The following is a 27,787-nucleotide window of genomic DNA, read 5'->3' as shown; positions in this document are numbered from 1 at the left end:
ATGTTTCTACAAGGTGACAGAGGAGCACAGGAAGAGTGACTCAAACTCAGCCTGGGGAAGATAGAGAATCTAGTAACAAAGTTGAAATCAATCCAAAAAGATGAATAGAGGTTAGCGGGACAACAATATCTTTTTTAAAATATGGACTGAGACAGAGCTTGGAGAGTTCTGGAAAATGAGATGCTTCAGTACACATACAGTATAGGATGAACAGAAGAGTATGTAGAAGATAATGCTGAAAAATTGGGAGGTGGCTAAAAATGCAGGGCATTGTATACCATGCTACAAAAACATATTTTATCCTTAGTGCAGCTGATAGTCATTATTGTATTAAAACCAAGAGAGTGATGACATGGTCAGATTCACACTTCTTATTGTACACTATTGAGGCAGTATTAGGATAAATTTTAGAGGGGCAGAAAAGTGGGCCAACATAACTCTCCTAGTGAAAAAAGGATGAGGATCTACTTACCAGTGATAAAGAGGAAAAGGTCTGGAACTACCTCTATTGCGTTCTAACATAAGCATTGACTAACTGGGAGTAAAATCATCAACATGGGGAATAAAGAATAAAAAACGGAAAATGAAGATGGGAATTTTGGCTTTGCACAAATTGTGCTTAGGACCACTATGGCATATCTAAGTGGAAATATGCAGGGACGCTAAGAAACAATGACTTCTAACTCAAGAATAAAGTCTGGATTAAGGATATAAGTTTTGTAGTTCAATCATAAAAGTGAGAGTTAAAATAATGAGTGTGAATAGTATTGTTTAAGAAAAATATGTAAAATGAAAATAGATATTTTAATGAAATTTTTATTTTATCCAGCTTATCACATTTTTACATCGATCATGCTTTTAGCTGATTCAGCTGAGAAATCTGCTAAAAGCCATATTAGGGGTCTGCTGAATATGATGTTTCTTTTCTTTGGCTGCTTTGAGTATTCTTTCTTTGTCTCTAATTTTTGGGAGTTTACAATGTGTCTTGGGGAATTCTATACTGGGTTAAATCTGATTGGTGATCTTTGAGCTTCTTATTCCTGAATGGTGCTATTTTTTTTTCCAGATTTGGAAATTTTTCTGCCACTATTTTTAAAAATATTATTTTGAGGTATTTTTCTCACTTGTCTTCGGGAATTTCTATTATGCAGAAGTTAGTTTACTTAATGGTGTCATATAATTGTCATAAGCCAGCTTCAATCTTTCTTATTCTTTTTTCTTTTTGCTCCTCTGATTGGCAAAATTCATATGTTCTGTCTTCAAGGTTGTTAATTCTTTCCTCTGTTTGATCATGTCTTCTGTTGAAGTTTTCTAACTGGGTTTTCAATTCAGTCATTGTATTCCTTATTTCTTGAATATCTATGGTTTAAATTGCTTCTATTTCTTTGTTAAATTTCTCATTTTGTTGCTGGTTGGTTTCCCAAATTTCACTTATTTCTCTATCTGTATTTTCTTGTGATTTCCTGAACTTGTTTGAAATAATTATTCAAAAATCTCTGTCTGACATAGCTTAGATCTTCAATTCTTTGGGGTCCACTGCTGGAGCTTTGTTGGTAAATTTTGGTGTTGTCATATTTCCGTGAGTTTTCATAGTCCTTGTGTCCTTACATTAATGCCTGGGCATTTGAGGAAACAGCCACTTTTCCTAGTTCTTACAAGCATGTTTTGGTAGTGTTAGACCTTTACTACTTATTTTCAGAACTTAAATGCTGGCCCAGTGAACACTGGAAGTAAGATACTGTACTGGAACTAACACCCTACCATTGTTTTTCGGTCTGGGGAAAACTTAGAGTGAGCCCCAGAAGTTAAACATGCCTCAGAGCTGTATCGTTGCCCTGCCATTGTTTCCCAGTCTAAGGAAAACTAAAGCAGGCCATGGAACTTAATTCCAAGCTTTTAGTCATTGCTGGGCCAGGGGAAGACTCCAGGCAAGCACCTAAACTTTGTGGAAAATCTAGCCAGGGATTCAGGCCTTCCTATTAAATTGTGACACTGTGGTACTAGTCATTTTCTTCAATGCGGCATCCCCTCTGATTGGAGCACAGAGTAGTCACCAAGATCTACTCATCAGTCACTGCCATTAGTATTTGCTTTTTGTCCCCAATTCACCCAAGGTGGCTCAGCCCTCCTGGCACTCCCAACAATTTCTGTGGAATAGGACCAGAGTAGGCTTCCCAGGAAGATCCCAGACCAGTGGAGAGATTCAATATTCACTTCTAATTTCCTCCTCTCACCTAAGAAACTGTGGAATCTAGGCAAATTCTCTGTGAGTGGTGTTATGCTGGCATGCGAGAGGAGTAACAGTCTGAGATGAGCATTTCTCTTCCAAGTCACAATATCTCTCGATTCTCGGGGCTCATGGAATTTCTCCACTTCTCCCTCAAGTTCTGGCGAATTCACGGTGATATTCTTGTCTTTCGATAGTCCGTAGGTATGTTTTTTGTGAGGGAAGTGAGGCCAAGGAATCTTCTATTTTGCCACCTTGCTTTAGTCACCTAATCCTATATTGACATACATTACTGTAATCAATGGTGTAGCTTGTTTCAAATGTTAAATACAAAACATCGATCATGAACACATGTTCATGAGAATGAGCATTCTCAGCCTCAAATGGTCTTTCCATACAAGAATTGGCATTATTCCTTTTACATGCCATGAGCGTATATTCAGAGTAAAAATACAATTGACGAAAAACTATTTATTAAAGTTATCTTTGTTGTTCCAGTTTCTGACAAATCATCTTTAATTTATAACCTGATCTATTTAAAAATATTTTACCTCATATCTTTTATTGCCCCTAATATTCTGCCTTGTAATTCAACTGCATATTCATACCTTTTGCCATTTTTTTCTATTATTGCACTTGCTTTATCTTATTAGATTTTAAGAATTGAACCTGTACATTTTTAACCTTTATAATATTAAAAAGTTAAAACATTGTGTAGAGAACAGTATAATATACCCCATATTCTCACCAATTATTCTAAATATGGTCCATTTTTTATTACCTATATTTCCCTAGACACATTTATATCAAAACTAATCTCCCATCACCTGTGGATTATTTTAAAGCAAATACAAGGAATCATATTAATTTATTTATAAACATTTTAGCACATATCTCTAAAAGACAAAGGCTTCTTTTAATTTAAGCAAAACATTACTATCTCTAAAAATGAGATTAATTTGCTCTTCTTTTTCTAACTTCTTGAGGTATGCACTGTGTCAAATTCTATCAGTTTTTTTCTAACATTTATATTTAACACTGAAAATTTTACAATAAGAATGTTTTAGCTGTATCCTGCAAGTTGGGATGTGTCATATTTTCATCGTGCTCAGTTCAAAACATGACTAAAAGAGTCATGTCTTATACAATCCATTCTTTGGGCCAAGGATTATTTAGAAGTGTATGCTTAATATCTTAATATATGGGGATTTTTTTATAATTGATTTTAATATCTAGCTAATTCCACTGTAGTCAGAAAACATAGTCCGTATAATTGAAGTCTTTTGAAATTTTTAGAAACTTGCATTTCAGTGCTTTGAAATTTGTAAAAATGTGCCTCATTGCCTAGCATTTAAACAATATGGTTAAATCAATATGAGTACATGCTCTAAAAGCACTTGGAAAAAATGTTTGTTCTGCAGTTGTTTGGTGCAGTGCTTTCTTGATATCAATTAGATTGATAGTGTTATCGTGTCATTCCAAACGTCTATATTCTTATTGATTTTATCTTTTGCTTGTTGTATCAATTTCTCCAGTTGTGGTATATGCTATGAGATGCCACTCAATTTTTTTTTCAGAAATGACTTAGTACCACACGTGCTGAGAAGGCAATAAGTAGACAGTTCATAAATGTCAGCAGCCACACAGATCTTTGTGAAATGACCTACATACAATAACTGATCCACATGGGGATGTAAAGACCTGGCTTCCTTGTCCCATCTTGGTAAAAGTTCAAAGGATCACCTCATTTTCAGAATTCTCTTCAGAGTAAACGATGAATTCTGTAGACAACGCATTATATTGCAACTTTTTCTTCTAACCAATTTTGCCTCTTTCCCTGTTCACTACAGCTGCTGATGCCAGTGGCAATCCTCAAGGAACCTACTACATTGTCATCTCCAGTCAATATATACTTCCAGAGAACCCATGTGGTGACTGTTAGTGCCACGGGGTTGGGATTTTAGAATTAGATCATCTGTCACCAGCTAAAAGGAGGACTGCGATCTTTGGTGTAGACAGCAGGTGAAGGACGGGTAGTATCTACTAGGTAGCAGTCCAATTGTTAAACTTTCACAGGTATTGAACTGTAATGGTATCCTGGTAGAAGTGAATGCTTTTGCTGACAACATAACAGATCCATCCTTAGAGAAATAGGAAAGAAAATGTATAAAGATAATATAATTGGAATGTTACTATTAAACTCAATTGGAAAAAATATTTTACTAAGACACTGAGAATAATTAATCAGCAATTTAAAAGCTAAGTTGTGAAAGAAAAAGGCTCATTGTTTGCATAGAGAGAGCTCTCATCTTCTGCAGTTTGGAGGGCAGAGAAAGCTGAGGCCTATCCCAGAACATAATTGTGAAGGTAGCCAAAATCCTAAGAAGATTAAATTCACAGCCAACATAAGTCTTCTATGTTAAGGTTGGAACCAAATAGGAAAATAATAGAATAGAATAGACCACAAAACAAGTCTCAACAAATTTAAGAAAATCAAAATTATATCAAGTTCTCTCTCAGAGCGCAGTGGAATAAAATTGAAAATCAACTCCAAAAGGAACTCTCAAAACCATGCAAATACATGGAAATTAAATAACCTGCTCCTGAATGATTGTTGGCTCAACAATGAAATCAAGATGGAAATTTTAAAAATTTCTTGAACTGAGTGGTAACAGTGACACAACCTATCACAACCTCTGGGATGCAGCAAAAGTGGTGCAAAGAGAAAAGTTCATAGCATTAAATGCCTATATCAAAAAGTCTGAAAGCACAAATAGGCAATCTAAGGTCACACATCAAGGAACTACAGAAACAAGAACAAACCAAACCCAAATCCAACAGAAGAAAAGAAATAACAAAAATCAGAGCAGAACTAAATAAATGAGAAAAAAACATAAATAATGAATGAACCAAGTCTCTTTGAAAAGATAAACAAAATTGATAGAGCATTAGTGAGATTAACCAAGAAAAGAGAGAAGATCCAAATTAGCTGAATTAGAAACAAAACAGGAGACATTACAACCGATACCACAGAAAAACAAAAGCTCATTCAGGGCTACTATGAACACCTTTACCCACACAAATTAGAAAACATTGAGGAGGTGGATAAATTCCTAGAAATGTACAACCCTCCAAGATTAAACCAGAAAGAAATAGAAACTCTGAACAGACCAATAACAAGCGGCAAGATTGAAATGGTAACAAAAAATGCCAACCAAAAAATGTCCAGGATCAGATGGATTCACAGCTGAATTCTATCAGACATTCAAAGAAGAATTGGTACCATTCCTGTTGCCACTACTGCAAAAGACAGAGAAAGAGGGATCCCTCCTTAAATCATTCTATGAAGCCAGTATCACACTAATACCAAACAAGGAAAGAATACAACAAAAAAAGACCAATATCCTCAATGAACATGGATGCAAAAGTCCTCAACAAAATACTAGCTAACTGAACCCAACAGCATACCAAAAAGATAATTCACCATGATCAAGTGGGTTTCATACCAGGGATGCAGGGATGGCATAACATACACAAGTCAATAAATGCGATACACCACATAAACAAAATTAAAAACAAAAGTTACACGATCATCTCAATAGATGCAGAAAAAGCATTTGCCAAAATTCAGTATCCCTTTATAATTCAAATCCTGACCAAAATCACCGTAGAAGAGACATACCTTAAGGTAATAAAATCCATCTATGACACACCTACAGCCAACATTATATTGAACAAGGAAAAGTTGAAAGCATTCTCCCTGAGAACTGGAACAAGACAAGGATGTCCACTTTCAACACTTCTATTCAACATAGTACTGGATGTCCTAGCCAGAGCAATCAGACAAGAGAAGGAAATAAAGGGCATCCATACCAGCAAAGAGGAAATCAAACTGTCACTGTCTGCAGATGATATAATCATATACCTAGAAAATCTGAAGACTTGTCCAAAAATCTCCTAGAACTGATAAATGAATTCGGTAAAGTTTCAGGATACAAAATCAATGTAAACAAATCAGTAGCACTGCCACATACCAACAGTTGGAAAACCAAACATAATATGGTCTCACGTATAAATGGTAGCTCAGCTATGAGGATGCAAAGGCATAAGAATGACACAGTAGACTTTGGGGACTTTGGGGGAAGGGTGGCAGAGGGGCGAGGATTAAAAGACTACACATTGGGTACAGTGTACACTGTTCAGATGATGGGTGCACCAAAAATCTCAGAAACCACCACTAAAGAACTTATCCATGTATCCAAACGCCACCTGTTCTGCCAAAACTTATTGAAATAAAAAATGGAAAGAAAGAAAATTTATATTTTCTAATAAAAATAAAATATACAATAAATTGTTAACTATGGTAACCCTATTGTGTTATAAAATACTAGATTTATTTCATTAACCTAACTGTATTTTTGTAGTCATTATTCATTTGTACTTTATCACCTGCTCCTCCCTATACTTACCAGTCTCTGACAATATCATTCCTCTGTGTCCATGAATTGAATTTTATTTTTAGCTTCCAGATATCAGTGAGAATATACAATATTTGTCTTTCTCTGCCTAGATTATTTCATTTAGCATAATGTCCTTCAGTGCCATCCATGTTGCTGTGAATGACAGGATTGCATTTTTCTTTATTACTGAATCATATCCCATTGTCTATATGCTATGCAGCACATATGCATCCTTTGATGGACACCTAAGTTGACTCTATCTCTTGGCTACTGCAAATAGTACTTTAATAAACATGGGAGTGCACATGATATGATATCTCTTCAATACATTGATTTTCTTTCTTTTGTATATTTACCCAGCAGTGGCATTGTTGGGTCATATGGTCCTTTTATTTTTAGCTTTTGGGGACTTTCCATATTGTTTTCCATAGCGGATACACTAATTTACATTTCCATCAACAGTGTATGAGGGCTCCCCTTTCTCCACATCCTCACCAGCATTCATGACTACCTGTCTTGGGGGTGGGGAAAGCCATTTTAACTGGGGTGAGATAATATCTCACTGTAATCTATTGATTTGCATTCTCTAATGATTAGTGATGTTGAGCATTATTTTCATATGCCTATTGGCCATTTGTACATCTTCTTTTGAGAAATATGTATCCAGATCATTTGCCCATCTGGTTTGTTTTTGTTTTGTTTTCACTCTGTAGCCCAGGTTGGGGTGCAGTGGTGCCATCTCGGCTCACTGCAACGTCCGCCTCCCAGGCTCAAGCCATTCTCTGCCTCCGCCTCCTGAGTAGGTGGGACTACAAATGCGCCCCACCTACCCAGCTAATTTTCTGCATTTTAGCAGAGACGGGGTTTCATCATGATGCCCAGGGTGGTCTCCAGCTCCTGAGCTCAGGCGATCCACCCACCTCGGGCTCCCAAAATCTTGGGATTACAGGCATGAGCCACAGTGCCTGGCCCATTTGCCCATCTTTCAATCATTTTATTTGTATTTTTCCTATTGAGTTTTCTGAGCTCCTTACACATCTAAGTTATTAACGCCTTGTTAGGGGATGATTTGCAAATATTTTCTCCTATTCTATGGGTTGCTTGTGCTGCCTCAGTGGTGGGAGAGGAAGAAAATTCATGTATAAATGGACCTAGGCAGTTTAAACCCATGTGTTTCTGGGGTCAACTATATACTATTACAAGATTTCTACCTTGTTTGTTAAGTAACAAAATGATAATTTAAGTTAGACTGCAATAAATTAAGGATAAATGATGAAATAACTAGGATAACCAGTTTAAAATTATTTTAAAGTATACTTTAAAAGCCAAAAGAATAGATAAACTGGAATAATGAATAGCACTTGAAGGCAGAATAAAGGAAGAATAAGTAAAAAGGAACAGATGGCACAAATAGAAAACAAATAGCAAAATGCTGAACTTAAACTTAACTGTATTAATAAATATTTATAGAAGTAATGAATTGGCAGCCATCTCTTGATTTTAAAAAGTTATAGAATCGTTTAACTTAATTAATGGTTTTTCATCATTTTTACAATGTGTTTAGCCACTGTAAAAATGATATATTTCAATGTATAAAAGGAAAATACTGAAGTGAATACATGACATGGCTTTTACTCTTAGCCCTTTCTTAAAGTAGAATAAAAGATTTGAAATATCATTTGAATTTATTGACCTCAGTGTTCCTTTTTGTAAAATATAAAGGTAGACTAAAATACTTCTACTTTTAAAAGTCTAAACATTCTGAGGCCATAGATAAGTTCGCACTGTAAATAAAGGCTATGTAATATTGTAAATAAATATTACTGTGACTAACATGTTAAAAATTTAATGGAAGACAAAAATCTAAAATTCTGTACATTATGTTACAAAAATATATTTAGTGAAATTATATTGTGTGGATAATTTTTGCACATTCAGGCTTTGTTAACAAGTAAAAATAATTAAATTTATACATGCAAATCCAAGACTAAATAAATTCTTAAGGAAAAATTGCCTATTAAGACAAAACTACTTCTGCCTTTGAATTTTCAAACAATATTTTCGTTACTCTGTATTAACAGAAAAAGATGAGAGAATAAGCTATTCCTAGTATATAAAACAAAGGGATTCTGAAAGTGAAGGCAACAGATGATGAGCTTGCTCTGTAATATAAACAAGCCTACCTGAGGTTTTCACACTGGGTGGAAAATTGTAACCCAGAAATATTTTTCTCTAAGACATTCATTTCCATGAATGATCAGAAATCCGATTTGAGTGATTACAGCCAGATTGAACAGAGTTAAGTCCAGAATGGCAAGGAGGCAAAATGTCATGAGAGGCAAAGTCTCCGAAGGGACAGAGAGTAAGGCTGGACCTCCATAGTATAGAATGCAGGGAAGGCAGCACCACATCCGTATAGCACCATTTTTACCGAATGGATAAACCTAACATTTATTTTAAGAAGATTTACAGCCCAGCCCAGTGGCTCACGCCTGTAATCCCAGCACTTTGGGAGGTCAAGGCAGGCGGATCACCTGAGGTCAGAAGTTCGAGGCCAGCCTAACATGGAGAAACCCCATCTCTACTAAAAGTACAAAATTAGAGAGGCATGGTGGCACATGCCTGTAAGTCCCAACTACTTGGGAGGTTGAGACAGTAGAATTGCTTGAATGAGGGAGGCAGAGGTTGGGGTGAGCCGAGATTGCACCATTGCACTCCAGCCTGAGCAATAAGACTGAAACTCCGTCACAAAAAAAAAAAAAAAGAAGATTTAGTGAACTGCTGTAGTTGGAAGGGATTACATTATTAATAACCCTTAGGATTTCCCCCTTTGCTGCTGAATTCAGGTGGCTTAAACTGATTACTGTATAGGAAAATAAACACTGTTTCCAAGCCTAACATTGTCTCTATATTGAGAATATACAAGCTGATAGAGTCGGGGGGCCATCTTTAAAAAAATAACTTACATTAGTGGTGCTGAGCTTAATAAAACAGCTGGAGAATTACAAAAAATTCTCAAATGTATTGTTAACAAGACCAACTAGTCTATAGTAAAGTGAAATAAACTTTAAACCTTCGAAATCCTACAACTATTAAGATCTGCCACAGCCATTTTTATGGGACATTTTTCCTAAATATTTGTGTTTCCTTGATATCTTATGTAATTTTCCAATTACATAAGATATCAGGGAATATAATAAAATATTCTGGAAACCAATAATGAGTTCTAAGATTATGACGATTCTCACAAAAATATTTGCTTACAATAGTGGTGTTTACTACTAATCTTTCCATAATTTTTCAGATGCTTTGACTTTATTATGAAATACTGCTTTTTAAATCTATTTATATTTATTTTCTATTGTTTTGGATACATAATAGTTGTACATATTTATGGGGTGTATATGATATTTTAATGCAAGCATATAATTGTAATGATCAAATCACAGTAACTGGTATATCCATTGCCTGGAATATCTATCATTTGTGTTAGGAGCACTCTAATCCCACTCTTCTTGTTATTCTGAAATATAAAATGAATTATTTTTAACTATAGTTACCCTTTTGCCATCAAACACTAGATCTTATTGCTTTTATCTAACTATATTTTTGGGCCTATTAACCATCCCTTCCTGATCTGCCATTCCTCACTATCCTTCCCAGCTTCTGGCAAGCCTGCATAAAAACAACACAGCTGAAAGCATTATATTAACTGACTTTAAATTATAAAGCTATAGTAAGTAAAAGAGCATGCTACTGGCATAAAAACAGGCACATAGACCAGCAGAACAGAATAGAGAACTCAATAAAAACACCCACATATTTACAGTGAACTTATTTTTTACAAAAGTTCAAGGAACATACATTGGAGAAAGGACATTCTCTTCAATAGATGGTGCTGGGTAAACTAGATATACATATACAGAAGGATACAATTAGACCACTATCTCTTTCCATATACAACATCAAATCAAAATACATTAAAGACTTAAATCTAAGACCTGAAACTATGAAACTACTAGAAGTAAACATTGGAGAAACATTTTAGAATATTATCTAGGCAAAGATTTCTTGACAAAGACCTCAAAAGCACAGGCAACCAAGGCAAAAATGGGCAAATGGGATCACAACAATCTAAAAAGCTTCTGCACAGCAAACAAAACAATCAACAAAATGAAGAGAAAACTCACTGTACGGGAGAAAATATTTGCAAATTACTAATCTGCCAGGAGATTAATAACCAAAATATGTAAGGAGCTCAGATAATAAGAAAAAAATCCAATTTAAAAAATGGACAAAAGATATGAATAGACATTTCTCAAAGGAAGACATACAAATGGCCAATAAGTCTATAAAAAATGCTCAACATCACTAATCGTCAGAGAAATGCAAATCAAAACCACAATCAGATATCATCTCACTCTAGTTAAAATAGCTTTTATCCAAAAGATGGGTAATAATGAATGCTGACAAGGATGTGGAGAAATGGGAACCCTCATACACTGTTTGTGGGAATGTAAAGTAGTATATCTACTGTGGAAAATAGGATGGAAATTTCTCAAAAAACTGAAAGTAGAACTACCATTTGGTACAGAAATGCCACTGTTGGGCATATATGCAAAAGAAAGGAAATCAGTATACTGAAGATATATCTGCACTCCCATATTTATTAAATTACTATTCACAATAGCCAAGACATGGAATGAGCCTCAGTGTCCATCAATGAATGTATAAAGAAAATGTGATGCATATAGGCAGTGGAATATTACTTAGCAATAAAGAAGAATGAAATCCTGTCATTTGCAACAACACGGATGGCACTCGAAGACATTATGTTAAGTGAAATAATCTAAGCACAGAATGACAAATATTGCATGTTCTCACTCATAGATGGAGGCTTAAAAATTAAACTCATAAAATATGTTTTCTAAAAATATTAAAAGTTGATATACTCTAAACTAATTTTATGAAGTATTAACTCATTTTAATATTACTCTGATACCAAAACCAGACAAAGACACATCAAAAAAGAAACCACAGGCCAATATCTCTGATGAATATTGATGCAGAAAAATCTTCAACAAAATACTGGCAAACTAAATTCAACAATACATTAAGAAGATCATTCATCATGACCAAAGTAGAATTTGTCCCTGGAATGCAAGGTTGGTTCAAGATTTGCAAATCAAACAAGGTGATACATCATATCAACAGAATGAGGGATAAAAACCATATAATTTTAATTGATGTTGAAAATGCAGTTGATAAAATTCAACATTACTTTGTAATGAAAACCCTAAAAAACTGGGGATAGAAGAAACATACCTAAATATAATTAAAGCTATAGATGACAGACTCACTGCTAGTATCATACTGAATGGGGAAAAACTGAAAGCCTTTCCTTCAAGGTGTAGAACACAACAAGGATGCCCACTACCACCACTGTTATTCAACATAGTACTGGAAGTCCTAGCTAGAGCAACAGACAAAAGAAAGATATAAATGGCATCCAGATTGGAAAGAAAGAAGTCAAATTATCATTGTTTGCAGATAATATGATTTTATATTTGGAAAAACATAATTCCACAAAACAAGTATTTGATTTCACAAAGCAAGTATTAGAACTGGGAAAACTGGATATACATATGAAGAAGAATGAAATTCAAACCTTATCTCCCACCATATACAAATATTAAATGAATATGAATTAATGACTGAAATCTAAGACTTCAAACTATTAAACAACTACAAGAAAACATTGAATAAAATCTCCAGACACTGCTCTGGGCAAATATTTCTTGAGTAATACCACATAAGCACAGGAAACCAAGGCAAAAATGGACAAACAGGATTACAACAAGCTAACAAGCTTTGGTACAGCAAAGGAAACAATCAACAATGTAAAGAGACAACACACAGAATGGGAGAAAATATTTGCAAACTATCCATCTGACAAGAGATTAATAACCAAAATATATAAAGAGCTCAAACAACTCCTAGGAAAAAAATCAAATAATTCAATCAATAAATGGGTAAAATATTTGAATAGACATTTCTCAAAAGAAGACATACAAATGGCAAAAAGGTATATGAAAAGGTGTTCAACATCATTGATGATCAGATAAGTGCAATCAAAACTACAATGAAATATCATCCCCCCGCCCGCCCCAGTTAAAATGGCTTTTATCCAAAAGATGGGCAATAACAAATATTGGAGAGGATGTGGGGATAAGGGAACCCTCGTACGGCACTAGTAGGAATGTAAATTAGTTCAACTGCTATAGAGAACAATGTGGAGGTTCCTCAGAAAATTAAAAATAGAGCTATCATATGATCCAGCAATCACACCTCTGGTTATATACCCAAACTAAAAAAAATCAGTGTATCATATCTGCACTCCCATGTTTGTTGCAGCATTATGTTTTTAAACGGAGTCTCGCTCTGTTGCCCAGGCTGGAGTGCAGTGGCATGATCTCCGCTCACTGCAAACTGCACACCCCGGGTTCATGCCATTCTCCCACCTCAGCCTCCTGAGTAGCTGGGACTACAGGTGCCTGCCACCATGCCCGGTTAATTTTTTTGTATTTTTACTAGAGACAGGGTTTCACCGTCTTCGCCAGGATGGTCTCGATCTCCTGATCTCGTGATCTGCCCTCCTTGGCCTCCCAAAGTGCTGGGATTACAGGCATGAGCCACCACACCTGGCCTGTTGCAGCACTATTTACAATAGGACCAAAATTTGAAACCAACCTATGTGTACAATAGATGAATGGATAATGAAAATGTGGTACTCATACATAATGGAGTACTATTCAGTCATAAAAAAGAATGTGGCCCTGTCATCTGCAACAACATGGATGGAACCGGAGGTCATATGTTAAGTAAAATAAGCCAAGTAGAGAAAGACAAACATCACATGTTCTCAATTATTTGTGGAATGTAAAAATCAAAACAGTTGAACATGGAGATAGAGAGTAAAGGATAGTTTATTGAAGGCTGGGAAGGGTAGTGGAGGGGGTGGAACAGAGGTGGGGATTGCTAATGGGTACAAACAAACAGGAAAAATGAATAGCTAGTATTTCATATTACAACCTGGTGATTACAGTCAAAATAATTTGTGCATTTTAAAATAATTAAGAGTATCATTGGATTACTTATAGTACAAAGGATAAATACTTGAGGGGATGGATACCCCATTTTCTTTGATGTGATTATTACACATTGCATGACTGTATCGAAACGTCCCGTGTAGCCCAGAAATATATACCTCTACTATGTACCCACAAAAGATAAAAATGAAATAAAAGTAGATCTACTTGCTTTGTTTGGTGTTTCTCTTTAAAATGCTATTTTTTTTTGGTAATGACTTCAACTGAGAGTTTTAACAGTTAGTGAAATAACATATTTTATTATGGCATTTACATATTAAACAAAAAAGACGAAAACTAATTTTGCACAATACTTGTGACATGTTTAGACTATAAACAGTTATATTCTGAAAGTTTGGTGAGTTAGTTCAAGAGTGTTAAAGAACATTATTGTCACTTTCAAGTAACGGATGAATAATTTAAAACCTGGGATGGAATGTTGTACAATAACATATATTGATGGCTTGGCTATTTTTAGCCCAGCTGTAGAAATCAGCCTGAAAGATTTAGAGACAGATGACTAGGAAATTCAGAATAGTAGCTTAATGGTAAAAGGAAATGGTTTGGATGCCTTAAGGTGCATATACAATTATTAGTATACTTAATGTGGAGTGCAATACATACTTTTCTGAGAAGTTGTTGAGGTCATTAAAATGAAGGAATGAGTACTCAAAAATAATTTCTGTAGCTAATTACTGAAATATGTGTACGTCTGTGCTATTGCTAAACTTCTTCTCTTATTGGTTTACTGAGTAAGAAGTTAGACAAAATAATTTGGACATAAAGATGCATGGCAGGAGTCTCTTGGATCAATAACAGATTGTCTGAAACTAGATTTCTGAATACCCGAATTATAATGAAACACGTTGTAAACTGAAAACTCAGAAAAGGATTTAGAAGACAGGTGAAAAGAAAAAAAATTTACATTTTATCAGTCAGAAACTGATTCATGGAGAAGACTGACAGAGCAGAGAGGAAAAGAATGCTATTATGATTTCAATTTGTGTGACTTTCTAGAGAATACGTCTGCTAACCAGGATCTAGCTTTCTCCTGGAGGTAATAAACACTTCTTCTCACTTATTCATGCTTCTGTGGTAGTGAGAATACTTAGTTGAAAACAACCAACTTTAATCTACAAATGGATATACATAAAAATGATATAACAAAAGAATGATATAAAAGAAAAGAAAATATGACCAAAAAGAAAAATTAAGATAATAATAGAAAATCACAGATACAATTAGCACGCAAAATGTACCTTACCAATTTCTAGAGCCCAGAGTTGCTAGAAGCAAGTAACAGATTAGTACTGCACTTCTTAGTGGTAAAGACAAGGAAGGGAAGGCTAACTACTGTATCCAGTGAATAAAAGCCACATAATCAATGAGAATAGGAATAGCTACTGCTGGATTTGAAAACTGAGAGAAAGTAATCAATGAAGATGTCATCAACATCCCTATGATAAATATTTCAAGTTTCAATTGAGTAATTATTGTGTTGACCCTAAATGCAAGCCAAATACAAAGCAAATCAATAAGTAAAATTCTACACATCAGAAAACAATGTTACCTCTCTAAGCAGCTTTCTGATCTGGTTTGATCTAAGGATAAAATCTAATAAAATTCCTATGCGTTAGAGCTCAGGTTTTCTATACTTCAGTCACATAAGGTGCTTGTTAACTTGCAGATCTCAGGACTTTATTTAAAGGTGTTCTATGGTCCACAGATCACTTTAAACACGGCTTTAGGAAGTCTTTCATGAATATTGTATGAGGTAGAAAGATATTCAGATGAAAAAAATTGGAAACTTAACATCATGGGCTTAAGTAAGGACTGTTACTTTAACAAAAAGTGTGAAGGAGAGAAAAAAGACAGTTCTTCGGTGTCATAGAGACATTCTATCTTTTTGCTTTGCCATCTTTAGAATGTAGCTTTAATCTATTTGATCACAAAATATTTCCTGTTCCTTCAATGCACCACATACAAGCATGAGTGAAAGAAATGCAAAAAACTAAGGTGGATACAGCCTTACTCTGTTGTTTTAAAATTTGTTTTCCCAAGAAGTCCCACCTAGCTATATCTTCTTGCAATTCTTCTATTTCATTGAATTGAATTAAATCACATGACTACTGCTAGAAGCAAAAAGTCTGAGAATATGGGTATTTTAAACAGATAGATAATCTCAAGTTTTAATTCTCTGCTATGACATTACAAAAATCCAAAAGTATTTTAAGACATTAAATGACTAAAACTAAATATGAATATAATTTGATGTAATCAATAAAATATTTAAAATCAATGTTAGCAAAGTTATGTATTATTTTCTACTTTAAAAAAGTCAAACCACATGTCTGTGATTTTGTTCTACTACTCTCTATTTGGATAGTGTCTCATTTCCTATATGTAATGTCATTTTTGAGTTTACTAATGACTTTTTGTGTGTGTTCCCTATAGTTAAGTTTTGCTCTCCCCAGCAACTACGCTTTGTAAACCAAACCCCTATTTCCAGCACCCAAGCCAATCTTGGAAGTAAAAGTAACAGCTCCAAAAATCTGAAAGATTAACATTTCTACTAAAGAAAGCCTACTAAGATTCTTATTTTGGATTATAATGTTGTCCCTTCTGTCCTCAATCCCATCCTAAAAGTTGAGAACTCAGAAAGTAGTTCAGAAGCAATAGAGAATCAGAAAATTATATTTTTGTTTCCTATTTGAGTTGCATTTTGGGAAAATTTGCAACCTCTATAAAGCATTTGCAAAAGTCGCTATAAAATAATTAATTAAAAATTAATATAAGGTCATATGTAAACATATATTTATATTATATGAATTTACATATTAGAGCTATATTCCTATTACATTACATACGTAGTATTTATAAAATGTTGGTAAATACATGATCCAGAAAACTAACATCAAACATTTTTAAATGTCTCAGATATCCATTTAAAGTTTCATTTACTTCATTGAATAAATTAAATAAAATTACTTTCTAAAAGGAACTTCAGGTGGATTTCACAATGCCTAATATTTCCCAACTTTTATACTAATTATGGGGCTTGAGAGTGGGGTGTTGGCAACAATCGTGTCTTTTTCTCTGTATCAACAGTTGATATTATATTAATGGGGCAAAATGACTTATGGAAGAAACTGCACTGATAATTATTAAACCCTAAAGGACTACCGCATACAACTATAGGAATTCAAAAGGAACAAATGACTGAAAGTAGTAGAGAAATAAGTTGATAAAGTGTCTAATAACATCCCATTTGTATTCCAAGACCAAAATAACTACCTCTATTTAAATTTTCAGTCAGGCACAGTGGCTAACACCTGTAATCCCAGCACTTTGGGAGGCTGAGGAGGACAGATCATGAGGTCAAGAGATCGAGACCATCATACAAAAATTAGCTGGGCATGGTGGCACGTGCCTATAGTCCCAGCTACTTGGGAGGCTAAGGCAGGAGAATCCCTTGAACCCGGGAGGCCAAGGTTGCAGTAAGCCAAGATTGTGCCACTGCACTCCAGCCTGGGCAGCAGAGTAAGACTCCGTCTAAAAAATTAAAAAATAAAAAAATCCAAATTTTCATCTGACTTATGACCTCCCACAGCAATTACTCACTAACAAAGCTGTAATAATATAGAAAATTGCCTGCTAACTTTCCAAAATTATGCTTATATAAAATGAATTGGTAGAAATTAAATATTAATATGCTACATTGTACTAAATAGCTTATCAATAAATATTTGTTGATATTAAGAGAATACAAATTCAAAATTACTTGAATCTCAGCCATATAAACTTTTGGTGTTAAAAATTTGGTATTAGGTGACACAGAATTCCTACTATACTTGAAAATGAAGAGTTGCTACATTTTCTAACATTAACCTTGTTTGCAAGTTTATTCTATTCTACATGAAGAGACTTAAAAACAACAATGAAAAGTTAAATTAACTGCTTTAAAGATGTGGCTTGTGGTGACCTACGTGGGTGCAAAATCCACTATTAAATTATTATCTATTTAATTGTATTCTGTAGAAGTGATATTGCATTTTTCATCTACCTGTCATGTTTCATGAGGAATTTGTAGTGTTTAAGGACAAAAAGAGATTAGGGGATCTTTTGTGTGGGGAGACTCAAGGCGCATACCTTATCTTAATGAAAGCATTTAGCAAGGACTGTAAGTTTATTCCACTTAAAATATTTTAAACACAGCCTTTTGCATTTTCATGCTTGAAACCAGCTTACATAGAGAGATGAGTCAGTGCAATGGATACTCCTAATGCGTCAAGGTTCCAGAGACAACAGCTTCAAGGAAAAGAAAGATAGAAAGAAAAAGCATTCATTCATATTTTGTGACAGACACATCTCTGTTAGCTTATAAAGCCTAAAATGAACAGCTACTGCAAAAGATATTTGAAGTGATGAATCCAGCGTTTGAGAGCACTTCACATGCCTGGAAAGGCAGCCATGTGAAAGATTAAAATAGCCCACTCTGATTTTGGCTCCATTGAAGAGTAGCAGAATCAGTCACGGAGGATGATTCAGAGAGCATTTATTTCACTGTGATATTATTTTCACACAGGTCCCATTTATTTGCTACTAAAATTATTCTTGAGGTTTATAATTTGACTTGTAATACTTGTAGTTTCATTTTTTTATAACTTGTCCATAAATAGCCTTTTTCAGATGATGTGTTTGATTATTATGAGTATAGCATGAAGAGAAGAAACAAGGTCTATGCCTTGGGTTTCACCCAGTGCTATGTCGAAAAGCACTGCTGGAATTCTTTTGAGACTTTCTTGTTTGGTTTTTATTCCCTGTAAGTCTGGTTTTCCTCCATCATTCACACAACAAGACTGAAGTTCACTGCCTTTTCATCCCTTAATAACTTGTTATAATTGGCGATGTGATTTTTAAGTACCAGCTAAGTTAGTACTATTTGCTCTTTGAAATTAAACATGTTACCGATTCTGAGTAAACAACTGTGAGTTTATAAGACTACTCAGTGGTATGGTCACTGGTTAAGAAATTTTACTTCCAGTTGACAGTTCTGCTTTGAAGCCCAGTTCTAATGACTGTGTGATTCTAGATGTGAATTTTAACTTTTCTGATCATCAGAAAATAAACACACTCCTTTTATAGAATGAGGGTTAAAATGAAATTCTCAACATAGAGTTTATCAAAATATATAATAAAGACACAGCAAAGATTAGCTATTATTATTTTTAAGTGTGTGTGTGTTTTTTTTAATCTGGACAAAAGTATAGGTGGCAAAAAGGAAAAAGTGCTGGCACGAGAACATAATCTCAGCAAATGCATTTGGGAACTGAGTGTAGAACTTTGATATGTTGGAACCAATGTTGCAGTTTGAAAGCAAAGCTTGACCTTGGAAATGACCTATAGGCTAACACGATCACGACCTGGATACAAATGGTGGTCTTTGCATATTATTTTAGCCTTCAGCAGAAACTGCTACCCTGGAACCTGAAATCTATAGATGTACTTGTACTTGGATCAACTCTCTGATCTATGAAAGAGCTGGGAAAATTTGATATTTAAGATTTAAACAACACAACAAAAACATGAGTGATGACTTTCCTTAAGGTACTTTTAACAATCTTCTATGGAACTAACAGTGGATTTCCACATAAAATTTAAATATAGAGAACAAATAGTCACACACACAAAAAGTCATTAGTAAACTCAAAAAAGACGTCAGACACAGGAAACGAGACACTATCCAAGTAGAGAGAAGTAGAACAAAACCACAGGCATGTGGTTTGACTTTTTTTAAATCAGAAAACAGTACATAATCTTGCTAAAACTGATCTGAAATATTTCATTCATCACTTACCAAACTATACTCATATGGTCGGGCGTGGTGGCTCTCGACTGTAATCCCAGCACTTTGGAGGCTAAGGCAAGCAGATCACGAGGTCAAGAGATCGAGACCATTCTAGCCAACATGATGAAACCCCATCTCTACTAAAAATACAAAAATTAGCTGGGTGTGGTGGTACATGCCTGTAGTCCCAGCTACTCAGGAGGCTGAGGCAGGCGAATTGCTTGAACCCAGGAGGGAGAGGTTGTGGTGAGCCAAGATCGTGCCACTGCACTTCAGCCTGGTGACAGAGTGAGACTCCATCTCAAAAAAAAAAAAAAAAAAAATTACATTCATATTTAGTTTTAGCCATTTAATGTCTAAAAATATTTTAATATCTGTAATTTCATTCTAGAGAAATAAAACTTCAGATTATTTTTCCAACAAAAGTTTCTATGTTTTTATGTAAATTTTTATTGTTTAGTTGGTAAAAATTTATTATATTTCTGCAATTTACCACAATACAATTCAGTATAAAAAGATATAAATTAAATATAAATTTTACTACATGAAAATGTATTTAAAACTCTAAGGCCAAAAAAAAAAAAAACCATAAATAGAGTCTGAAGACAACCGAAAAGTAGAGATAAAAGTATTTACAAAATATATTTTAGATAAAGGGTTAATATCCCTAACTCATTTTTAAATACCTAAAAATAAGGAGAGGAGGAAAAGCAAAATCACAACAGAAAATGGGCAAAAGACATGAATAATTTTTACAAAAATATAGAAACATGGCTCATAAATATATCAAATGATAGATTCTCTTCAAAATAAGATAATTACAAATTAAACTACACTGCTATATCGTCTCTCACTAATCAGTTTGTGCATATTTTAAAAGTGTAAATGTTGGTAAGGCTGTAGAAAATGGGCACTAGTGAGAATTCAAACTGGTACACGTGACAGAGCAAGTCTCCATCTCAAAAGAAAAAAAACAAAACAAAACAAACTGGTATAATATCTATAGAGGGGAATTTAGCGATATCTATTTTAACAACATATGTGTTCAGCTTTCTACCCAGCAATCTCATTTCTAGGAACTTACCCCAAAGATACACCCAACAATACAAAAATATATATTCATAGTTATTCACTGCAGCATTGTTTGCAGTTGTTTGTAATCTCCTATATGACCTTACATTGGTAAGTGGTTGAAAAAATAAATGTAGTAAAGCCACACAAAGGAGTACTATGTATCAGTTAAAAAAAAAAAAAGAGAGAGTGAGAGAAAGGAATGAGACTCAATGAACCCATATATAGAGATGTCAAGGATACACTAAGCATTAAGTGAAAAAGCAAAGTCAAAAACCAAATATTGCATGTTTTCCCACTTATAAGTGAAAGCTAAATGACGAAAACACATGGACACATAGAGGGGAAAAACACACACTGGGGTCTAGCAGAGGGTGGAGGTTGGGAGGAGAGAGAGGATCAGGAAAAATTACTAATGAATACTGGCTTACTACCTGGGTGATGAAATAATCCATACAACAAACCCCCATGACACAATTACCTATGTAACAAAGCAGCACGTGTACCCCGGAAATTAAAAGTCAAAATGGATAAATATTTCTTAAAGAGTAACTTTATAATACTTTTTTGTAAGTAAAAAGGAAATAGGAAAATATGCAGATATCTGCTCATTATAAAAAGAAACACAAGTAAAAACTAGAGACTAGTGAGGTTGGTTATCTGTAGGGGATGGGTGAGAACAAGGGGAAAACATAGAAGAAATGTCAGGAAGGAGTGAATGGCACTTCTCTAAAAGAATTTTTCACACAATTCTGGCTTTCAAAACCACGTTGATAGGATTTGGCTATGTGTTCCCACCCACATCTCATGCTGAATTGTAATCTCTGACATTGGGGGAGAGACCTCATGGGAGATGGTTAGATCATGGGACGTATTTCCTCCTTGCAATTCTTGTTATAGTGAGTAAGTTCTCAAAAGATTTGATGGCTTAAAAGTGTGTGGCACTTCCCCCTTTACACACTCTCTCTCTCTTCTGCCACCAGGGGAAGATGTGCTTGCTTCCCCTTTGCCTTCTGTCACGACTAAGTTTCCTGAGCCTTCCCAGCCATGCTTCCTGTACAGCCTGCTGAACTGTGAGCCAATTAAACCTCCTTTCTTTATAAATTACCTGGTCTCAGGTATTTCTTTATAGCAATGTGAGAATGGACTAATACAGAAAATTGGTACTGGAGAAGTGGAGTACTGCTATAAAGATATCAGAAAATATGGAAGCAGCTTAGGAACTGGGTAAAGGGCAGAGATTAGAGCAGTTTCTAGGGCTCAGAAGAAGACAGGAAGATGAGGGAAAGTTTGGAACTTCCTAGAAACTTGTTGAATGGTTGTGACCAAAACCCTAATAGTGATATGGACAATGAAGTCAAGACTGAGGAGGTCTCAGATGAAGATGAGGAACTTACTAGGAATAGAGTAAAGGTAACTCTTGCCATGCTTTAGCAAAGAGACTGGCAGCATTGTGCCCATCTTCTAGGGAGCTATGGAACTTTGAACTCAAGAGAGATGATTTAGGGTATCTTAAGGAAGAAATTTCTAAGCAGCAAAGCATTAAAGATGTGGCCTGGTTGCTTCTAAAAGCCTATACTTATTTGCATAAACAAAGAAATGACCTGAAACTACTTATATTTAAAAGAGGAGCAGAGTATAAAAGTTTGAAAAATTTGTAGCCTGACCACATGGTATAAAAGAAAAACCCATTTTCTTGGGAGAAATTCAAGCTGCAAAAATTTGCATAAATAAAAAGGAGCTGAATTTTAATAGCCAAGACAATGGGGAAAGTGCCTCCAGGACATTTCAGAGACCTTCACAGCAGCCCCTCCCATCACAAACCTGGAGGCCTAGGAGGAAAGAATGGTTTCATGGGCCAGGGCCAGGGCCAGGGCCCCAGTGCTCTGTGCAGCCTCAGGACATGGCATCTTGCATAGCGGCCATGCCAGCTATGGCTGTGGCTAAAAGGGGCCAAGATATAGCTCAGGCCATTGCTTCAGAGGGTGCAAGCCCCAGCTTTGGCAGCTTCCACATGGGGTAGGGCCTGTGGGTGCACAGAATACAAGAGTTGAGCTTTAGGAGATTCCACCTAGATTTCAGAGGATGTATGGAAACACCTAGATAACCGGGCAGAAGTCTGCTAGGAGCCCCCATGGAGAACCTCTACAAGGGCAGTGCAGAGGGGAAATGTGAGATTGGATCCCACACACAGAGTCCCTACTTAGACATTGTCTAGTGGAGCTGTGAGAAGAGGGCCACCATTCTCCAGACCCCAGAATGGTAGATCCACCAACAGCTTGCACCACATGCCTGGAAAAGCCACAAGCACTCAACACCAGCCCATGAAATCAGCTGTGGTGGATATACCCAGCAGAGCCACAGGGGCAGATCTGCCCAAGTTCTTGGGAGCCCACCCCTTGCATCTGCATGCCCTGGATGTGAGACATGGAGTCCAAGGAGATCATTTGGGAGCTTTAAGGTTTAATGAGGCCCTGCTGGGTTTTGGACTTGTGTGGGTCCCATAGCTCCTTTGTTTTGGCCAATATCTCCCATTTGAAACAGGATCATTTACCTAATGTCTGTACCCACATTGTATCATGTAAGTAACTAACTTGTTTTTGAATTTACAGGCTCATAGTTGGAAGAGAATTGCCTTGTCTCAGATGAGACTTTTGACATGGACTTTTGAGTTCATGCTGGAATGAGTTAAGATTTGGGGGGACTGTTGGGAAGGTATGACTGTATTTTGAAATGTGAGAAGGACATGAGATTTCAGAGTGGTCAGGTGTGGAATGATATGGTTTGGCTCCATGTCCCCAGCCAAATCTCAGGTTGAGTTATAATCCCTAATGTTGGGGGATGGACCTTGTGGGAGGAGGCTGAATACTGGGGGCGATTTTCCTCCTTGCTGTTTTCATGATAGTGAGAGAGTTCTCATGAGATCTGACGGTTTGAAAGTGTGTGTCACTTCCTACTTCTGTCTCTCTCCTGCTGCCATGTGAAGATATGCTTGTTTCCCCTTCACTTTCTGCCATAATTGTAAGTTTCCTGAGGCCTCTCAGTCATGCTTTATATATAGCCTTTGGAACTGTGAGTCAACTAAACCTCTTTTCTTTATAAATTACTCAGTCTCAGGTAGTTCTTTATAGCAGTGTGAGAACAGATTAATACACATGTTAATGTTTGATACACTCAAGGAATTTTTAAAAATTAATTGGGCTAGGAAAAACTCTACAAACACAAAAACAAATTAAACCATATTTCACATGAATAATACAACCTACCTAAAGGGGAAAGAGAAAGAAACTAACTTTTAAACATAATATTTATAAAACCAGAAACAAATATTGAACTGTAGTTTTTTTACAGTGATATAAGTTAATAATTCTCACACAAATTTCTGTATATTCTAGGATTAAGCAAAGTAGTAAATATATCATAGATGCCTCAACTTTCAAATGACTCAGAATAAAAGTTATAATAATGTGTGCGTATGTGTGCGTGTGTGTATGCACACTCATGGGAAGGGCAAATACAAATTAAAAATAAGAGGCTTAATTCTCCCTGTTAAAAATAAGAGTGGAGAACACTCTTCTATTTTCTTATAGCATGTGCTTTGGAACAATTGTGATTATAAACATTCTCTGACTCTGAAATGCACGTAAAACCTTTTAGAAGCTATATAAGGCTCCTACCAGCTTGAAGACCCAGGAATGTTTTTCTCAAATAACTAGGAATTAACTCTTTGGAATGTAGTCATCTAGGAAGATAACTCCCCTATCTCCTGGTATCTGTGAAAGAGTAAGAAGGTAACTTGGACAGACCTCAGCTCCAGGTTACAAATAGATTGTATCTGCTGGGCTATAGTAAATTAGAGAGATTTCTTTCAGTCTAGGCACTCTCTTAGCAGATTGCCTGTAATATGCATCACATTCCAGATAAATGCTTATTCAATAATAAAATTTTATTTCTCTTCTATCTTTGTGGGGAGATTTTTCTGGACTGAAAAGAGATTTTGTTGTAATTATATTTCCTCAACTGTGTGTGTGTGTGTGTATGTGTAGAAAGAGAGATAGAGAAGAGGAAGAAAGAAGAAGTAAGACGGAAAAGTAAACATAGTGTTAACATTTGGGGAATCTGGATAAAGGTTTTAAAGGAATGTTTTATATTATTTTTTAACTTCTCAGTAAGTCTGAAATTATTTCAAAATAAAGCGATAAAATAAAAAATAGAATAAAAAGAAGTAAAAAGCACAGGGCACAGGAAAATTCTGAAATGAAACTCAACATTCTTGGATTAGTTTTATTTGAGAAATCCAAGACCTTTACACAATTTTCAGAGTTTTTTCTACTGTTTACCACTAATGAGATATCAAGCCTGGTCTACAAAAAATGTACCTATCTCATCACTTAAGGACAATTAATCAAACTTTTTAGAATTATATAACTCTTAGCTCTCAACACTCTAACAGGGATCGTTTTATTCAATCTTTTGACAAATCAAGATGAGATTAAATTTTCAAAAATGACTAATAAGTTATTATCATCTTTGATTTGCAGAGTCTGAAATAATGCATGATGCAATGAATATTTATCAAATTCAGAAAATCTTCCGTGTACAAAGGTAAAAATATTTGTAAGTTACTCTATGTAATAAACAATAAAAAATATAATATAAGCTGGGTGCGGTGGCTCACGCCTGTAATCCCAGCACTTTAGGAGGCCGAGGCAGGCAGATCACGAGGTCAGGAGATCGAGACCACCCTGGCCAACATGGTGAAAGTCTGTCTCTACTAAAATACAAAAAATTAGCTGGGCATGGTGGCGCGTGCCTGTAGTCCCAGCTATTTGGGAGGCTGGGGCAGGGGAATCACTTCAACCCCGGAGACAGAGGTTGCAGTGAGTCAAGATCGCACCACTGCACTCCAGCCTGGTGATAGAGCAAGACTCCATTTCAAAAAAAGAAAAAAAAGAAAGAAAAAAACTATAATATATACAAAAATTCAACTGTGACTTGAAATTAGAAAAGGTTTTAGTAATCTGTAATCAACCTTTTGATGTTAGAAACAACTACACTGGGCTGGGCATGGTGGCTCATGCCTGTAATCCCAGTACTTTGGGAGGCAGAGGCGGGTGGATCAGGAGGTCAAGAGATCGAGACCATCCTGGACAACATGGCGAAACCCCATCTCTACTAAAAATACAAAAATTAGCTGGGCGTGGTGGCATGTGCCTGTAGTCCCAGCTACTCGGGAGGCTGAGGCAGGAGAATCGCTTGAACCTGAGAGGAGGAGGTTGCAGTGAGTTGAGATCGCGCCACTATCCTCCAGCCTGGTGACAGAGCAAGACTCCTCAAAAATCAAACAAATAAACATATGAAAAAAAAAAAACTACACGGAGCTTTGAAAGTGAAAAAGATTTAGTCTCATGAACTATTTGCATTAGTCTGTTTTCACACTTCTATAACAAACTACCTGAGACCTGGTCATTTAAGAGGAAAAGAGATTTAATTGACTCACAGTTCCATAGGCTTAACGGGAAGCAAGACTGGGAGGCCTCAGGAAACTTACAATCATGGTGGAAGGGGAAGGGGAAGGGGAAGGACCCTCTTCACATGGTGGCAGGAAATCAAAAGAGTGAAGGGGGAAGTGCCACAAGCAAACAGATCCCATGAGAACTCACTCACTATCACAAGAGCAACAAGGGGGAAATCCCGCCCCCATGATCCAATAACCTCCCTCCAGACCCCTCCCCCGACACGTGGGGATTAAAATGTGAGATCAGACTTGGGTGGAGACACAGAGCCAAACCATAACACTATTTGCAAAGGGAGTGTCTCAATAAACTAAAAAATAACTTCATAACTCTATGTACTAAAAACACTTATTTTGATATACATGTCGTTGTACCAGTTCAGTTTTCTAAGTTCATGCACTTACTTTTGGGGTAAACAGTCTTTTAAATGTGTATTATTCACCAAGTATATATAATAGCATTACATATTTCTTTTTGTCTAACCAATTAATATCACAATTCAAACCATCTTTACTCATCAAAGTTACATAAAATGCAATAGGCTGAAAACAAAAGGCACATCTTGTAATTTTTTCATACTCCTATTATCCTTTTGGCAAATCTTCTTTTAGTACTTAACATCAGCTTTATTAGTTGCATTTGCAAAATATTCTAAAAGTATACAAATAATCATTATAAAAATCATAAAATCATTTTGCATTTGCAAAATATTCTAAAAGTGTACAAATAATCATTATAAAAATAGCTAACATGTCATGAGAACTTGGTCTATGTAAAGTACTATGATAACCAAGTCTACATTTATGTTATTTATTACAGCAATCCTGAGAATATTATCTCCAGTTTATAGATGCACTGAGGCTTAGAAAGATTAAGTAACTTTCCCTATGTCACACAGCTAGTACATAGGCTGCTGAAGTATAAATCTAGTGTGCCTGGTTTTGAAGCCTATAAAAATTATCCTCAACAGTATTTCTCTACCTGTATTCATCATGTGAAAAGAGAACACAGAAAATGATATGACAGATCATTTTCTCAATTTTTCCAAGAATGGTATATAATTAGAACTAGTCTAGGTGAATAGAAAAGAAGTTAATTCATTAGTTTCTATTCAGTAGTGATTTGTTTGTGCCAGACACTGGGGAAAGTGCTACGTGTACATTAACTTATTTAATTACCAAATCCATCCTGAGGGAAACATGGTATCAGCTCAAGCTTCTAGGCTGGGAAACTGTTGCTCTGAATGAAAAGATGAATCGACCAAGTTCATACAGAATTTATCCCTCCTCACCACTGGAATTCCTAGCCTAATCTAATTTATGATCACTCTCTTGACAATTGTTTACATAGAACTTTAAAAATGAAAAGTCAAAATTGGAAAATGCTTAAAACGGACATAAAATGGCTAAAGAAATGTTCAGCCTAAAAAGTAGAAAGTCTTCCTAAAATTTGCAGACTGTATTTCTACCTCTGAATCTTATAGGATTATCAGAGCTCTATAACAATAATGTAGCCAG

The sequence above is a fragment of the Symphalangus syndactylus genome, chromosome 9 (genome assembly GCF_028878055.3).
Source record: "Symphalangus syndactylus isolate Jambi chromosome 9, NHGRI_mSymSyn1-v2.1_pri, whole genome shotgun sequence".
Classification (NCBI taxonomy): domain Eukaryota; kingdom Metazoa; phylum Chordata; class Mammalia; order Primates; family Hylobatidae; genus Symphalangus; species Symphalangus syndactylus.
Note: the sequence above shows the minus strand (reverse complement) of the source record.